Below are 17,525 nucleotides of genomic sequence, written 5' to 3' on the forward strand. Positions count from 1 at the left end.
ATTTTCATTCAAATAAAACAAAATTTTATATATTTATTTCCAAGTTTTAGCAATAATCTATATATGTAAACAACAAACAATTTATATTTCAGAATACATATAGAAGAGTATAATTAGTTTTAAATTACATAATAAAAAAAGAAAGGAATAATCTCTCTCTCTCAATGCAGAAACATGCAGCAGTTCTAGATGGCTTCTTCATCAGACTATGAAAAAAAGTTCATGTTAACTTGTGTAGTGAGAGAGCATTGTTTGCATTTCACTCTGCAATGAAATGAGAAATGTCTTGTTCTCTGTGGTGGTGGTATTCGAGCAACAGTCAACTGTACTACAGAGATAATAAAAGCCATTATTTAAAAGCAGGCATCCTATGTGGTCAAATGAATACTGTCACATATTCTAAATAACAGACTGAGTTTGAGCCTACTGTGGCATGAATGTTTGAGAAAGTTTTCAGTTTGTAGACAACATTCACTGAATAGTATATGAGATCACCACATTACATATTGAAGATCTGAAGTAGCTTGAAAAAAGTATGATGTTTAATGGTTAGATGATAATAAAGGAGTGAATCTGTGTAGATAATGTAAGGAGAATGAGGAATTAAAGTGTATTTCAGGTCGTGAGTGTGATATTTTTGTCAAACTTCAGAATGAAGAAAATAGTGATATGACAAGAAATGGCGAGGTTGTACCAGAGAACTGTAAGGGCGTGAATGTAGAAAGTGTGAATGATAGTATTAATTCAGAGCATATTAATGGTTTTACAGAGAATTAAAAAAAGATGAGATAGATGCAATGAGTAAAATCGCGTTGTTGAGCGGAGCAATACAAAGGGCAAAACGGCAGCTAGAGCGTATAAACAAAAGTCGAATGAGTGAACCAGCCAATAATAAAAAGTATGATAGGAAAAATAAGCGTATGAGTGTGAACGTAAACAAAATGAAGGAGAGAGTGCTGTATGGAGATTCGTTAGTGCGAGGAGTGTTAGTAGAGGATTTGACAAAATTGTACCAACCTGGTGTGACCATAAAGGATGTAACTGAGTCTATTAGAGAGCAAAAGGAAAGGGTGAAAGAAATGACTGTTGTGGCAGGTACGAATAATTTGAAAGGAGATAAAATGGAAATGATAGAGAACCTGAATGAATTGTTTGAGATAGCAAAAGAAAAGAGTGAGAGAGTTAGGATGATTAGTCTTTTGCCACGGTATGACAGTGAAGTGTTTAAAAGGAGGGCAATAATTGTAAATGACTTTATGTGTGGGTTATGTATGACGAGTGGTGTGGAATTTGTGGACATGTGGAGTGAGTTCGATGGGCGAAAGGATCTATATAAGATGGATAGCTTGTATTTGAATGGATACGGTGTAAGGAGACTTGAAAAAGTGTTGCTGAATGTAGTGGATATGCAAAATCAGGGAAACTAGATTTATTAAGGGGGGGGAGAGTAGATATACAGACCTTAGGGAGGCAGTTGAATGTATGAATGAGTATAATATGCACGAGCAAATAAGGACAACAAATCAGAATGGGATAGTTAATATAAGGCATCAAAGTAAGGATGGGGGCTAATGGGGGTCTTAAATTCATGTATACTAATGCTAGGAGTAGTAGGAACAAGAAGGAAGAGTTTTTGGCCATGGTTGGCACTTCCAGACCACAAGTTATTGGCATTAGTGAATCATGGCTGACTGTAGATGATATAGCTAGTGGGATTGAATGTGATGCATATAGTGTGTTCAGGAATGACAGGGAGAATAAAATGGCAGGAGGAGTATTGTTGATGATAGCTGATGAGCTGCAGCCAAGGAGCATAGAAATCGAATTGCAGGATAGAGAAAAGAGCACACATGAGGCCATTCGGTGTGAGATTGTGGCTAGCAGAACAAAATATACAATTGGGTGCTGCTATAGACCAGGTGATGGTGGTGACAGTATGCACAAGCAAATAGAAGAAATGAGTGGAAGGAGGGTAATTATTATGGGAGATTTCAACTATGGTCGCATTGATTGGAGTGAGGAGAGGACACACAGGAGGAAGGAATTGGATTTTATGCAGTTATTAAGGGATAACTATCTGCGACCGCATGTAATGGAAAATACTAGGGGTCAGAGAGTGCTTGACCTAGTAATTACATCTGAGGATTTGGCTGTAACAAACATGACCACATAGCCACCAATTGGTGAGAGTGATCAGAGGATCTTGACTTGGGAGGTATGGAATTTACAATTAAGACAGGATACATGTGGAATTATCGGGCTGGTAAGTATGATGGGAGGCAGTTAAGAAGTGTTTGCATGAAGCAATGGCTGACTGTATACCTATAGTCCAAATAATAAATCAAGTAGGGGTTAAATGGATGAATAACATCATTAAGCTTGAGCTGCAAAAAAGAAACAACTATGGAGGAAATTTAAGGAGAAAGGTGACTGGCAGGCACATGAACGGTATAAAGCGCAGGCCAGAAGGGTAACAAGTGTGGTAAGAAAAGCAAAAAAGGATTATGAAAGAACATTGGCCATGCAGGCTAAAGAGAATCCTAAACAGTTTTTTCGATATGTTGCAAGTAAAAGGAAAAATGTATATGGCAGAATGATTTTAAAGAATGCCAATGGTAGGGAGGTAACTGAATCAGTTGATCAATTTCCTGGAATACAGTTCCACTGATGTGGTATACAGGTGGTAATCTTTTCACTCCAAAATGCATAACCTTACACTTTGCCACATTAAATTCCATTCTCCTTTGCCCAGTCTGCCAATCTATCCAAATCATCCTGCAAAATTTTGCCATCATCTGTATTAACTATTGCTCTCTCCAACTTTGCATCATCAGCAAATAACCGAACAGTTCCTCTCAGATCCTTTCCTATATCATTAATGAACAAATTAAACAGCAGCGGTCCAAGAACAGAACCCTGCAGCACACCACTTGTCGCAGGCCTTCTTTTGGACTCTACTCCTGAATAAACTACTCTCTGATATCTCTCCATCAACCACCCTCCTATCTATCTCAACAACCCTATATCCATCCCTATGTGCTGCAGTTTATTGATTAGAATTCCATGTGATATCCTATCAAAGGCCTTTCAAAGTATAGCAGTATCATTGTAAACATTACCTTTATCCAACTCAGCTGTCACTGTATTATAAAAGGTGAGCAAGTTACTGAGGCATGACCTACCCTTCACAAAACCATGCTGCCCCCATACAGTATCCCAGTTCCATCTATCCATTCCTGTATTTTACTCTTGACCAACTTCTCCAATACTTTGACAACAACTCCTGATATGCTGATCAGTCAGTAATTTGCTACATCAGTCTTGGAGCCTCCTTTATGCAATGCAATTATTTTCTCCTCTTTCCACCCCTGCAGGACTAACCCAGAGTTGAGGCTTAGATTAAACAATATGGTCAAGGTCAATGACAGAAACTGTCTCAGTCTTCAGGCCATTGTAATAATTTATTTCAAATGATGAATGCACAGATGTATGACTTGGCTCTGATATTTTACAGATTTTTAAAGCTGTATTGCTTAAATATCAGAAATTTAACAATCAAAGCCCTATTGAAGAAATTCCTTGTTAACTTCAATGAAGTGAGAAAAAATTGCACAGGATTATTATATAACTGTTTTTCTTTAGGTTTTGTGATATCACTAATATTAATTATATACAACTGAGCAAGGAAGATTATGGTTTTACAAAAAAATAAAAGCAGCCTGATTTTCCAGTTTTCTAAGGTTTAATATTTTTTAGTGCATAAGTTCTTGAACAGGTGGAAAAGGGAATTCCAAGTATGGTGAGGATTCTCTTAGAGGATAGTCCAAAGGGAATGCCTCTCCCAACTGAAAATTTGTCAAAATTTTTCTTGTCAGCATTGGAAGTTAGTTCACTAACTTTGTTGAATTTTTATAAAATAACAAAAAAAAGATATATATTTAAACATCTTTCAAATGCTTCATCCTTGATGTTTGAATATATATCATTCACATCATCTGCATATGCTAATACTGTCAGTCCTTGACTTACACGAATGCAACTTATGACCACATGTAGTTACAATGGCCATCCCATTAGTGTTTTAGCACTGCAATAAAATTTCTATGGTAGTGTGTTTAGAATTGAAGTGTGCAGAATAACGTCTAAAAGAAAATAATTATTTTCTCTCTATAGTTTGAAAATAGATTATGAGAATTGTCAGAATCTTTCACAGTTTGTATTTTTTCTTTGGCTTTAAAATAAGGATGGAACTTTAATATCCACTATTTCTATCTGTATATGAATGATAATTGCAAGAAGCTGCTGAAAATATATTTACATACATTCATAGGATTCAATAAAGACAAAGCCTTACAAGAGATGTTAAGAATAATGCTACTAAAAAGTTGGATGTTGACAATGAACATGTAAAGCAACTGGTGAAAGCTGTGGAAGAAGAGCTCAAATGAAGATATTATAGAACTAAAACACAGAAAGTTGCAGAGAAAAAAGGAAATAAACAAGAAGCACTCCCCAAAAAATTTAGAGTGAAAAAATTGGCAGAGCTATTTACTTCTGTTATAAGTCAATTCAATATATAACATCATGCAGCTCTTACTGTTTTAAATAATCCATTGTTCTTGTTCCACTTTGTAATAATAAATTTAGTTTAATCCTTTATCCAAGTGTGAGCAAACAAAGTTTGCGCCTGAAAGTATCTTCTGGAGTGGGGTAAGGTGGTACAACACCAAGGCATTCCTTGCAAAGGTGGAGCAGGCTACCAACATTCCTATCTCAGTATCTCCCATAATGCAAAACACATCTCCTTGCGGATATGTCTAATGTTATGTCTAATGTAACCCAGACTAGTTTGGGTTACCTTTATTGAGGTCTCTTCAGTGGGAGCCAAGCCCAAGTGGAGATACCAGGCAGAAGCAAGGTTGCTTCTACCTGGACTGGTGGTGAGAGAACTAGGAGACACCTATGGAAGCTGGGCAAGAGAGTGGTTAGCAGGGGTGTTAGAGCTGGGTTCTTTACTTTTAGAGTGGTAAATGAGTGGAATAAGCTGCCAGAGTCTGTTGTGGGTGCTATGACAGTGACCGAGTTCAAGGCAAGGTATGATAGATACTGTGAGAATGTCGAATAGTTGTGTGGACATGATGTTTAGGGCCTCCCTTGATGAGTCTAAGGACTCCCTGGAGTAGCCCGAAATAATAATAATAATAATATTTTCATATGCCCTGTTTCTTACACTTCTAGCATTTGGATCTATATCAAGTTTCCCTGATACCACTTATTAGATGTGACTTCTCAATAATACTTAACTCAAGCTATTTCTTTTTCTCTTTATTCATCTTAGAAACTTCTTCAAATCTAACTGTTTTCTCTTGACCCTGGGTTCATCCCCTTCCCTTTCTGTCTACACATGCATTCACATCTTTTTGAAGCATCAGCCTCTCTCATGCTATGCTCCCCCTGTCCACCATGAGCCTTGCTGTTTGTCTTAGTTGTTCTCTTATTCTCTATGCTCATGCTACCCATGTCTTCATTTATACAACTACTTCAATCCCTCCTTCCTCACTCTCCCGCTCTTTCACATCACTTCTTACTTGATCAGAAGTAATGTGAAAGATTCATTTCTCTGCATTCATTTCTCTACCTTCCAGCAGCATTCACTCCAAATGATGCACAACAAAGCCATTGAAAATACAGTCCATCTCTTACACAGTTCAATTTGTCCTTCAAACTCATTCCGCACATTAATAAATACACTCCTTTCTCCTCACACATTTCTGCTAACATATCATTCTCAATGTTTGCTCTCCACCTCATTTCATCACTGTCATACCCGGGCAACACACTGATGACCTTTCCTATCACACTATTATCTTTTATCCTTTTCAACAACCTCCTGATATCCAATCTTATGTGTTCCTTGTTAACAGTCAAGTCGTTTGTCCCAATTATTACCACCAACGTTTTTGCTTACTTACTCCTCATATCCAATGCCTCAATCACTCTATTCATTTTACCTCCAGGAAAACAAATATTGTACATCTTCTCGCTTACCACACCTCTAATAACACTAGACAACAAAATTTTACAAAAGTCATGTCCCTGAGATTAATTTAGTCACTTTTTATAGATTTCAAGGTGCTGAAAATGAATATGACAATGAAAATTGTTGTATTCGTTTTGAGTAGGGTTTGTGAGAGATCCGCAACTGGCTAGGGTTTGTGAGAGAGATCTGCAAAATTGGCTAGGGCTTGTGAGAGAGATCTGCAAAATTGGCTAGGGCTTGTGAGAGAGATCTGCAAAATTGGCTAGGGCTTGTGAGAGATCCACAATAGCCTCTTATATAATAGGCTTACTTACTTATATAATAATACTTACTTATTGCATATACCAGTAAATGTCTGCTTGTACATCTGAAGCCACTTTGCTTGTCGCTTGTATGGCTGCTCAGGATCATCTTTAGTGAGCGTCCAACAGCAGTCAGCTAACATGGAACTAAACGACTTTCCCTGGTATCGTTTCTCCATCATTGCAATTCATTGATTGAAACATTTGCTGCATTTATCACTAACCATGCCACAGTTGTCGGAGAAGAAATTCAAGTGGGAATGGAGCAAGTGCATTTTAAGGACATATTGCAGCCGAGTTTGTGATGCAGAGAAAACACGTCCTCAACTAGTTCCTTGTAGTTTTCTAACCTGACATATCCAAGGAAGTTAGTTGACACCAGATGAAATGTATCCCAAGCTTTTTTCCTCATAATCCTGTAGCAGGTTGTTGAACAACTCATCAATGAAAAGAGCTCTCAGATCTGAGGACTCACAAAAACTCCCTCTTTAATTTTTGCTTCACTGAGTCGAGGGAATTTGTCAGCCAGGTACTTGAAAGCTGATCCACTCCAGTCCATGGCTTTTACAAAGTTTTTTTACAGACTGAGTTTGATGTGTAGGGATGGTAGAAGAATTCTGTGCATTTCTGCCAGTGCTGGGTGTTGCACATGCTTCTCTTCAACCTTAAGAGATTTCCTAGAAGGCTAGTTTCTCTTCACATACTGCAAAGTCCATGCTCAGCTGTCCCATTCACACAAAAAAACGGCAGTATTTCGTATATCCCAGCTGCAGATCCATCAACACAGACATTGCTTTCAAGTCACCCCAGAGATGCCAGTCGTATTTGCTGTATTAAAGACAGTCCAACAGCTATTTTAGGTTGTTGTAGATTTCTTTCATGTACACAGCATGGCTGACTGGAACAGATGGAAGCTGGTTTCCATTATGCAGCAATGTCGCCTTGAGACTCAAATTCGCCGAGTCTATGAACAGTCGCCATTCATGCAGGTCATGTCTGATTCATCAGGCCATCTACATCATAGCAGAACACATGGTCATGTTCCTTTCAGCAGTAAGGTGCAAACTGCTCATGACGAGTGTGAAATGAAGTCACTTGGACATTTTCCTTGAGAAGATTCCATTGTAGAAGTGTTGATCCCAATAACTTTGCTTTGGCCTTTGACATCTCCAAATCACAAACAAGATTCTTCAGTTCTTCTTCTTGTATGAGAAGAGTAGGAGAACCTGACATCGGTTCGCCTCTGTCCTTATGGAAATTGATGATAAGGACAGAGACAAATAAGGATAACGACCTCTGAATCAATGGAAAATTCTTTCAGAGATTCAGGAATGGAAAGTCCTTTGCCATGCGGAACTGGTCAGAGAGCAGATCATATATTTGGGCATGATGTTGTCCACTTATTTTCCTCGTGATGCCTCCCAAAACAAGTGGCACCATGCAGAAGTAGCAGTCATTTGCATGATGCTTGGCTCCCTCAGAACCATAGGAACAGCAAATGGCATTGACACTTTACCACCTTTCATCTGGAAGATATATAGCACAGGTACCACGGCATATGCATTGGGCCCAGGCCTTGTCCTGTCCCCGATCTTACATCAGAAATAAAGTTGATATGCCTTTTTCACTAGCAGAGTGATGGCCTTTTTCTGGTTTGAAAGCATCACTTCCCCACAAATGTAATAAAAGTTATTTGCGTTATTAACACAAGTACAAGTCATCACTACTGTGGATTTAAACTGCAGGAATCATTTGTGTAGTACTTATGAATAAATGGGAGTATAGTTAGGAAATCGCATAAACACTTGCACACCCAACAAGACTTCACTTTATACTAATGATTGCATCATCATACGACAGTGATGCTGTGACTCAACTGCAGGAGCCATTGCATCAGCCAGTGATGGAATTGGTGGTAAAGTGTCAATGGCATTGACACTTTACCACCTTTCATCTGGAAGATATATAGCACAGGTACCACGGCATATGCATTGGGCCCAGGCCTTGTCCTGTCCCCGATCTTACATCAGAAATAAAGTTGATATGCCTTTTTCACTAGCAGAGTGATGGCCTTTTTCTGGTTTGAAAGCATCACTTCCCCACAAATGTAATAAAAGTTATTTGCGTTATTAACACAAGTACAAGTCATCACTACTGTGGATTTAAACTGCAGGAATCATTTGTGTAGTACTTATGAATAAATGGGAGTATAGTTAGGAAATCGCATAAACACTTGCACACCCAACAAGACTTCACTTTATACTAATGATTGCATCATCATACGACAGTGATGCTGTGACTCAACTGCAGGAGCCATTGCATCAGCCAGTGATGGAATAGCTCCTGAGGGTGTTGTGTATGATTGGCTGGGTGTTGCACATGCTTCTCTTCAACCTTAAGAGATTTCCTAGAAGGCTAGTTTCTCTTCACATACTGCAAAGTCCATGCTCAGCTGTCCCATTCACACAAAAAAACGGCAGTATTTCGTATATCCCAGCTGCAGATCCATCAACACAGACATTGCTTTCAAGTCACTCCAGAGATGCCAGTCGTATTTGCTGTATTAAAGACAGTCCAACAGCTATTTTAGGTTGTTGTAGATTTCTTTCATGTACACAGCATGGCTGACTGGAACAGATGGAAGCTGGTTTCCATTATGCAGCAATGTCGCCTTGAGACTCAAATTCGCCGAGTCTATGAACAGTCGCCATTCATGCAGGTCATGTCTGATTCATCAGGCCATCTACATCATAGCAGAACACATGGTCATGTTCCTTTCAGCAGTAAGGTGCAAACTGCTCATGACGAGTGTGAAATGAAGTCACTTGGACATTTTCCTTGAGAAGATTCCATTGTAGAAGTGTTGATCCCAATAACTTTGCTTTGGCCTTTGACATCTCCAAATCACAAACAAGATTCTTCAGTTCTTCTTCTTGTATGAGAAGAGTAGGAGAACCTGACATCGGTTCGCCTCTGTCCTTATGGAAATTGATGATAAGGACAGAGACAAATAAGGATAACGACCTCTGAATCAATGGAAAATTCTTTCAGAGATTCAGGAATGGAAAGTCCTTTGCCATGCGGAACTGGTCAGAGAGCAGATCATATATTTGGGCATGATGTTGTCCACTTATTTTCCTCGTGATGCCTCCCAAAACAAGTGGCACCATGCAGAAGTAGCAGTCATTTGCATGATGCTTGGCTCCCTCAGAACCATAGGAACAGCAAATGGCATTGACACTTTACCACCTTTCATCTGGAAGATATATAGCACAGGTACCACGGCATATGCATTGGGCCCAGGCCTTGTCCTGTCCCCGATCTTACATCAGAAATAAAGTTGATATGCCTTTTTCACTAGCAGAGTGATGGCCTTTTTCTGGTTTGAAAGCATCACTTCCCCACAAATGTAATAAAAGTTATTTGCGTTATTAACACAAGTACAAGTCATCACTACTGTGGATTTAAACTGCAGGAATCATTTGTGTAGTACTTATGAATAAATGGGAGTATAGTTAGGAAATCGCATAAACACTTGCACACCCAACAAGACTTCACTTTATACTAATGATTGCATCATCATACGACAGTGATGCTGTGACTCAACTGCAGGAGCCATTGCATCAGCCAGTGATGGAATAGCTCCTGAGGGTGTTGTGTATGATTGGCTGATGTAATATGTTTCAATCAGGAGACTGAAATACAGCATTGCCATATGATACCTATGCACGTAATGTGGAGAAGTCTCTCCTAACAAGAACTAATCAATAGATTTTATTGTAACTTTCATGTTCAGCAAATCAAAATTAGTAAAGAATTGCAATTTTAATTTCAGAGGCAAATTGTGTATTATCCAGTGTAATCGAATCCCCATACAATAACACTTCCAGATCTTTCGTTACCTCTTTCATACCGACATAATTCATTTTCGTCTTCTTCACTCTTTTATACATGTCTCCAATTCTCTTCATATTATATTATTCACTCTTTGTGTGTGTGTGTGTGTGTATGTGTGTGTGTGTGTGTGTGATCATGTTAGAAATTCAATTGTTTGAGAAAAGGGAATTCAACATGGAGAAATTCAAAGTGGACAGAATAAGTTATATGGAACATATACATTTTTAAAAATGCCTACTCCTGCTATCAACTCGCCACCTGAAGATGACCCTAAACAGTCATGGCAAACATATGACACACATGTCAACAGTGGCAGGCCACAATGTGTTTTGGGTGGTACACAAGCATTCACCAATACTCAACAACAACAACAACTACTCTCTGTGTTTGAGTTTAGTTCAGCTTTTGAATTTGTGTGAACAAGAAGTGCATTGAATTATTTTGTTCCAGTTCAACAATTTCTCAGTTCTTGTGAAATTTATAATACAAAGTTTTTATTTCTTTAATATTCTAATCCTGTTATGGAGGAACCTCAAAAAATTCTGATTGAGCGATAAAGGAAGTGGTCAAAGCTTTCAAGATGCATGGACTGAGAAGTACAGCATTATTGACAGAATGGCAAATCATGAAAGAGTAGTAAGCAGAATGTGGAATGTAAAAAGACATTTCAAAACAAATCATCAGTGGCTTTTGAAAAAAAAAAGTGAGGAAGAAAGGAAGGAATACGATTCTAAGCAGCTACACCACTGCTGAGAATCATATTCCTTCAATTAATCAAATAGCTGTCAGTCAAATGATTGCAATCAAACAACTTCCTTAAATTCTTAAGAGGCCCTATGAATTTAACTTCGGCAAGTTTCAATATTGCTCACTCCGCAACTCAGCATGGAAAAGCCCTCAGTGAGGAAGAATTTATCAAATAAACTCTTCTGAAATGTGCATCTTTTTTGTTTCAAGATATGCAAAATAAAGATGCTATTATTAAGCATATTTCTAATTTACCAGTCAGCACTCAACAACAACCTGTTGAAACCAGCCTAGTTGGTCGACTGGTTAGCGTATCCGCTCTCTCCAGCCAAAAGGCTGCGGGTTCGAATCCCGTTGTGGGCATGGATGTTTGTGATTGTCTATGAAAATACTAGGGGTGGTGGTGGGCAGTAGATGCCGTTGGTATAGATGATGATTGTAATTCGGGTTCGTCGTAGTTGGTCGATTGAGTGGTGGAGACAGAGAGCAGTAGAGTAAATGCCCTCCCTCAATGAGCCTTCAGACTCTCTGGATGTGTCACATAATAATAATAATAAATAATTGTAATTTTTTTTATTTGTCTTGATGAAATTACTGATGTCACCTCATCACTTGATTGGCCATTACAGCTAGATTGTCCGATGAAACTAGTTTCAATGGAAAATCTAGAAACAGTGCCAATAAGTACAACAGGGAACAAAATATGCAACACTATTATAAAAATGCTCCATGCCCTAAGTATTGACATGTCTATAGTTGTGTCTGCGATGACAGTTGGGGCATCCAATATGGTGAAGAAAAAAATTTGTTTGCTCACACTTGAATAAAGGATTAAACTAAATTTATTATATTATATCCAATATGGTGGGGGAAAAAGTCGGATTTGTGAAACTATTTATGGAAGCTACTGGACATCCAGTTGTGCCACTGCATTGCATTATCCACCAGGAGGTGGTTGTGTGCCAAAGCAGGATTCACAGAACAACATGATGTAATGACAGTTGTAGCAAAAATAGTGAATTTAATAGCTGCTGAGCAAGAATTTTCCACTATTGCAGGAAGTTGAATCAACTTACAGCAGACTGTTGATGCACAACAATGTGAGGTGGCTGAGCCAAGGAAAAGTCTTGGAAAGATTTGAAGAGTGCTATGAAGAAATTAAGTTACATGTTGAAGATAAAAATTTGGAACAGTTTCTTCAATTCAGTGATTGTAAATGGGTCAGCACATTGATGTTTTTTACAGACCTCTCGGTTCATATGAATGAACTGTACTGAAAGTTACAAAGTTTTGGCAAAAGTATTAATGTTATGTTTGGATACATTAAAGTCTTTGAAACTAAACTTCAAATTTTCAAATGATACATGTGTCGAGGAAAATACTTTGTAAGTATTTTCCTTGACTAAAAAAATATTTTGAGGAAGTCAGCTCAGATATGCAAAATGAAATGAGCCCTTGCATATAAAGTACCAGCACATTTTAAATTCAATAAAATGTAGTAGTATACTCTAATATGGAATTAAATGATTTCCAATAACTACAAACTGGAGGATTAGAGCTGCAGTTAGTAGAACTTCATGCCAGCATCTGGACTCGAGTGTTTGTCGACCTGAGGTCTCACTTGAGAATCTGGAAAGAAATCACCAGCAGAATGAAGAGTGTCACTATGAACAAGAAATTTCAAATGCTTGGAACCAAATACAGGACACTTTTAGCACCCTTAAAAATCTAACAATGGCTTTATTCACAATTTTTCCTTCTACATACTCTTGCGAGACCTTATTCTCAGCGTTAAACAACATTAAAATGGACAAAAGAAACCTTCAATTTCAGACTTATCCATTAAGACTCAGCAACAAAAAATTCATTAAGTGATGTTAATCAAATCAAATGCAAGTGTTCTATTTTTTTTTTTTCAGTTCAATTCAAAATTACCATTAAAAGTAGGGTAATTTTTAGTGCACTATTTTAAGCCCAATTATCAGTGTGCATATCATTTTATCTATTGTAAATCACTGATTTTTCTTTTGTAATGAAACTGTTTTAATAATGAATCTGTTTTTCCATTATTATTATTTTACATGTGTCTGAGTTTGTTTTACTCATATTTCATTTTTGTAATTATTTGATGTTTCAATATATAATGCATAACACCACACATGACTGAACTGTATTTTTTTAAATAAATGAATATGTAAAGAACTGTTTCTGTTTTGTTTGGGGGGGGGGACACGCCAAAAGAGTCAAGTTAGGCATTTTCCAAATTTTTGACAAGCTTAAAAGGTTCACCATCACTGCCCTAGACCATCTGCAAGTTATACATTTAGTGAATCATCCTCAAAATGCTTTGTTACAATTCCTGAATTGAATAATTTGTTACTGATGGTGTAGCTTTCTGCAAAGTATCATCCAATTAATAAAGATGTTGCTTCAGGAATTACTCTTGCTCCATTGTGTTCCTAGCTGAAGGTGCACAAGAACACTGTACACCTATGTTCCATTATTTATTAGAGTAGAGTAGAGTACTGTATTCATTATAATAATAACTAGCATAATGCAGGTTCAAACAATGCAGGGTTTACTATAGAAATGCAGTTTGTAATTAGTATGAATTGCATTACAACATTTATTGTAATTTCATCAAAAGGCAATTATAGTGATTACAGTTTACATTAATACAAAATTAAGGCAAAATGCATTTCTGAGCATTCCAAAAAGTTCTCAAATATTCTTGTTCATAATCTATATAGCATTCAAATATCTAGACACAGTACAGAATTTCACAGAGCAAAGACATAGCCACTTTCCAAACTTTTTATGTGCAACTTACTACCTGTTATATACAATTATGAGTGAGAAAAGTGTAAATGAGGTGAGGGACCTAAGAAGCTTAAATGGTTAACAGTAGAACAAGAACTTAAAATTCAAGTATCATGAAGATAAACTGTCATAAATTGCTTCATTATATCAAATGGTGCTTCTTAAGGATATATCTAACATGTTTTTGCACCAATACAGTAACTGTTTGTTCAGAATACATTACAACGAAATGCTTCACTAGGGGAACGAATATATCATGATACTTTTGGACTTTGCTAAGGTTTTTTGGTATGGTACAGCATGGAAGACTGTTGCAGAAATTGGAGAATGTGGGATTGGATTATAAAATATTAGTTTGGATAAGAAGATGGCTGACTGACAGATATCGAAAAATGGTATATGGACAATGTCAGCCTGGAAGAAGGGGGGGGGTAAGGGATAATTTCCTTACTGGGAATTATTCCAGGGTAAAGATATCTCTAATACAGAGACTTAGCCTCTCCTTTACCAAGACTGTACTGCATGGTGAAGAATCACATCTTTCCAGAAGTGCACCTATTTTCACAGAACAGAGCGGATCTAGACTGGAAAGGCGAAAAATATTCCAGAAAAGGGCAATGGCAAACCACCTCTGTGCCTTGACAAGAACATTCTATGAACATGCCAAAAATGAGAAAGCACAACATGGTGCTGGATGGTAAGATTCCCAGGCCTGAAGGCATCCAAATATGCAACTGGGAAAGAACGGAGGGCTTCCACAAGTAGAACTAGTTTTTATCATGTGTCCAGGTCAAACACAGAAGTAAGCTTGGTCATGGATGTTGCTGGTTGGAAAAGGGAGGCTCCCTGTTTCACAAGAAACCACAACATTGGAACTTGGAATGTTAGAAGTATGAACCAAGGTAAGCAGGAAATAATAAAGATAGAAATGGACCATTTTCAGTCAGCAGACTATATAGTGTATTACTCAGGACATGAAACAAGTCATAAAAATGGAGTATCTTTCTTACTCAGGAAAAAGATGGCTAGATATGTATTAGATCATAACCTAGTGAGTGACAGAATCATTTCTCTCAGAGTCAGTGGACATCCAATGAATAGAACCACATATAGGTTTATGCACCCCACTACAGAGGCACTAGAAGAAGACACAGAAGAATTTTATGGCAAGTTACAAGAAGTGATTAGATGCAACACCAAAGCGAGATTTATGGTGGCTACTTATCGAAGATTGGAATGCAAAAGTGGGAAAAACCGAGGAACAAGGAATAACAGGTCGTTTTGGTTTAGGTATTCGTAACGCTGCAGGGAAGAAACTAGTCGAGTTTTGCACAGAGAATTCTTTTTTGTTGCTAACACCTGCTTTAAACAGCATAAACAAAGATTGTACACATGGATATCACCTGATGGACAATACATAAATCAAACTGACAATATACTTGGACAAAGAAGATGGAGAAGTGCAATTCAGTCTGTCAGACTTTTCCAGGTGCAAACTGTGGAACAGACCATGAATGATTAGTGGCTATGATACATGTGAAATTATGGAAACTGAAAATAACACAAATGTCAATCAGATATGATCTTGGAAACATGCTAGCTGAATACAATATTAGTATACAAAACAGATTCAACACCCTCAATTTGTGAAAGAGAACCAGATGAACTATGAGAAGAGATTAAAGATATAATTAAAACAGAAGCAAAGAAAAATATTCCAACAGTTTGTAAGAAGAAGAAGTTTATGTGGCTGTCAGAAGATGCCATCAGGAAATTTACAGGAAGTACGGCATTTGAATGCAGAGTTTCAACAACAAGCCAGAAGAGACAAGGAAAAATACTTTAACCAGGAATGCCAACAAATAGAAGACCAAAAACAAGAAAGGAAAAACAAGAGATCTTTTCAAAAAGATCAGAGAACTAACTAACAGGGAAGTTTAGTGCCAAGGTGACAATATTGAAAAGTAAACACAAAGGATATCTTACAGAAGCTGCAGACATCAAAGAAGGATGGAAAGAGTATACAGAAGCCCTTTACAGAAAAGACTCCAAATTTACTGAGAAATTTGAAGAGCAGGATTATACACAGAGCCAGTACCATTGGAGAGTTAAGTGAAGTGGGTGCTGCAACAGCTATCCAGTAAGAAAGCACCAGGAGGAGATGGAATACCTATTGGGCTGCTCAAAGCTTTGGGAGGAGAGGCAGTTAAAATTTTAACAGCTCTATGTCAGCAAATTTGAATCAAAACTACCTGGCCTAGGGAATGGAAAAACAGTCTTACTTAAGATATTCAGAAAAGACTGGAACCATTCATGAAGAGAGAAATGCCAGATGAACAGGCAAGATTTCGAAAAGGCAGAGGAACAAGATCAGATCGCCAATCTGAGATGGATAATAGAAAGAGCACAGGAATATTATTATTATTATTATTATTAGACACCTCCAGAGAGTCCAAAGAGTCATCGAGGGAGGGTACCTGCTCTACAACTCTGTCTCCACCAACTCAATCCACCCCACTGATCACAACTACACGAATGCCATCTACCACCGACCACTAATATCAAAAGAATGTCTACCTTTGTTTCCTTGACTACAGTAAGGCTTTTGACTCTGTAGATCATGTGAAACTGTGGAATGTGTAGTACCAGAGCATTTAATTATCCTTCTGAGGAATCTTTATTATGAACAAGAAGCTACAATTCGAACAGATCTTGGAGAAACTGAGTATTTCACAATAGGTAAAAGGGTGCGACAAGGATGTATTTTATCTCCGTACCTGTTTAACTTATGCAGCTAATACATTTTAAAGATTGGCAGGGCTGAAGGAGTCTTCAGTTGGAATTAAATTGGTGGAAAAAATATTAATAATTTGAGGTATGCAGATGATACCACCTTGTTAGCAGAATGCAAAAAAGATTTAGAGGAACTTATTATGAAAGTTAAAGAAGAAAGTGCTAAATACGGCCTTAAACTTAATCTCAAAAAGGCAACATGTGAACTTAATGATTTTGAAGTAGATAGGGCGAAAATGGAAGCAGTTAACAATTTTGTGCTCCTAGGATCCCAAATTGATAAAGATGGTTATTGTACTGAAGAAGTTAGAAGAAGATTATTACTCAGAAAGAAAGCAATGACAAATTTAAGCAAGATCTTTAAAAATAAAGATATTAGCCTTGCAACAAAAATCAGAATCATGAAAGCAATGGTATTCCCTGTGGTACTGTATGGATGTGAAAGTTGGACCCTGAGAAAGAGTGAAAGAAGGAAGATAGATGCATTTGAAATATGGGTTTGGAGACACTTACTAAAAATACCATGGACTGCAAAGCAAACCAATAAATCAGTGATAGACAGAATAAAGCCAGACTGCTCCCTCGAAGCTATGGTCATCAAGCAAACATTGTCATACTTTGTACATATTATGCATGCAAATTACAGTCTGAAGAAGATGATGCTTGCTAAATTTGATGGAAGCAGGAGAAAAGGAAGACCACGAATTAGATGGGCGGATGGAGTTAAAGAAGCAACTAGAATGCGCTTGGAAATTCTTTTGCTTGGAATATGGCCAGGGACAGTTCTGAATGGAGAGTGTATGCTCATAGAATCACCAGGATTCGAAAATGACTCGATGGAACATACCACACAACAGTGGTGTGCCACAGGGATTAGTCCCATTGTTATTCAATTTTTACATCAATGACAATGGAATAGATTTGAC

At 37.6% G+C, this 17,525-nt stretch overlaps 1 protein-coding gene across 3 annotated transcripts in view; it reads right to left on the reverse strand.

Annotated features, from left to right (window-relative positions):
* Window positions 1-17,525, reverse strand: part of Herc4 (HECT and RLD domain containing E3 ubiquitin ligase 4) — a 604,012-nt gene that overhangs the window by 350,958 nt on the left and 235,529 nt on the right. The gene's annotated exons all lie outside the window — the stretch shown is intronic.

Source organism: Typopeltis vanoorti, chromosome 19 (assembly GCF_054136105.1).
Source record: "Typopeltis vanoorti isolate ZY-2024b chromosome 19, IOZ_Tvanoo_1.0, whole genome shotgun sequence".
NCBI lineage: Eukaryota > Metazoa > Arthropoda > Arachnida > Uropygi > Thelyphonidae > Typopeltis > Typopeltis vanoorti.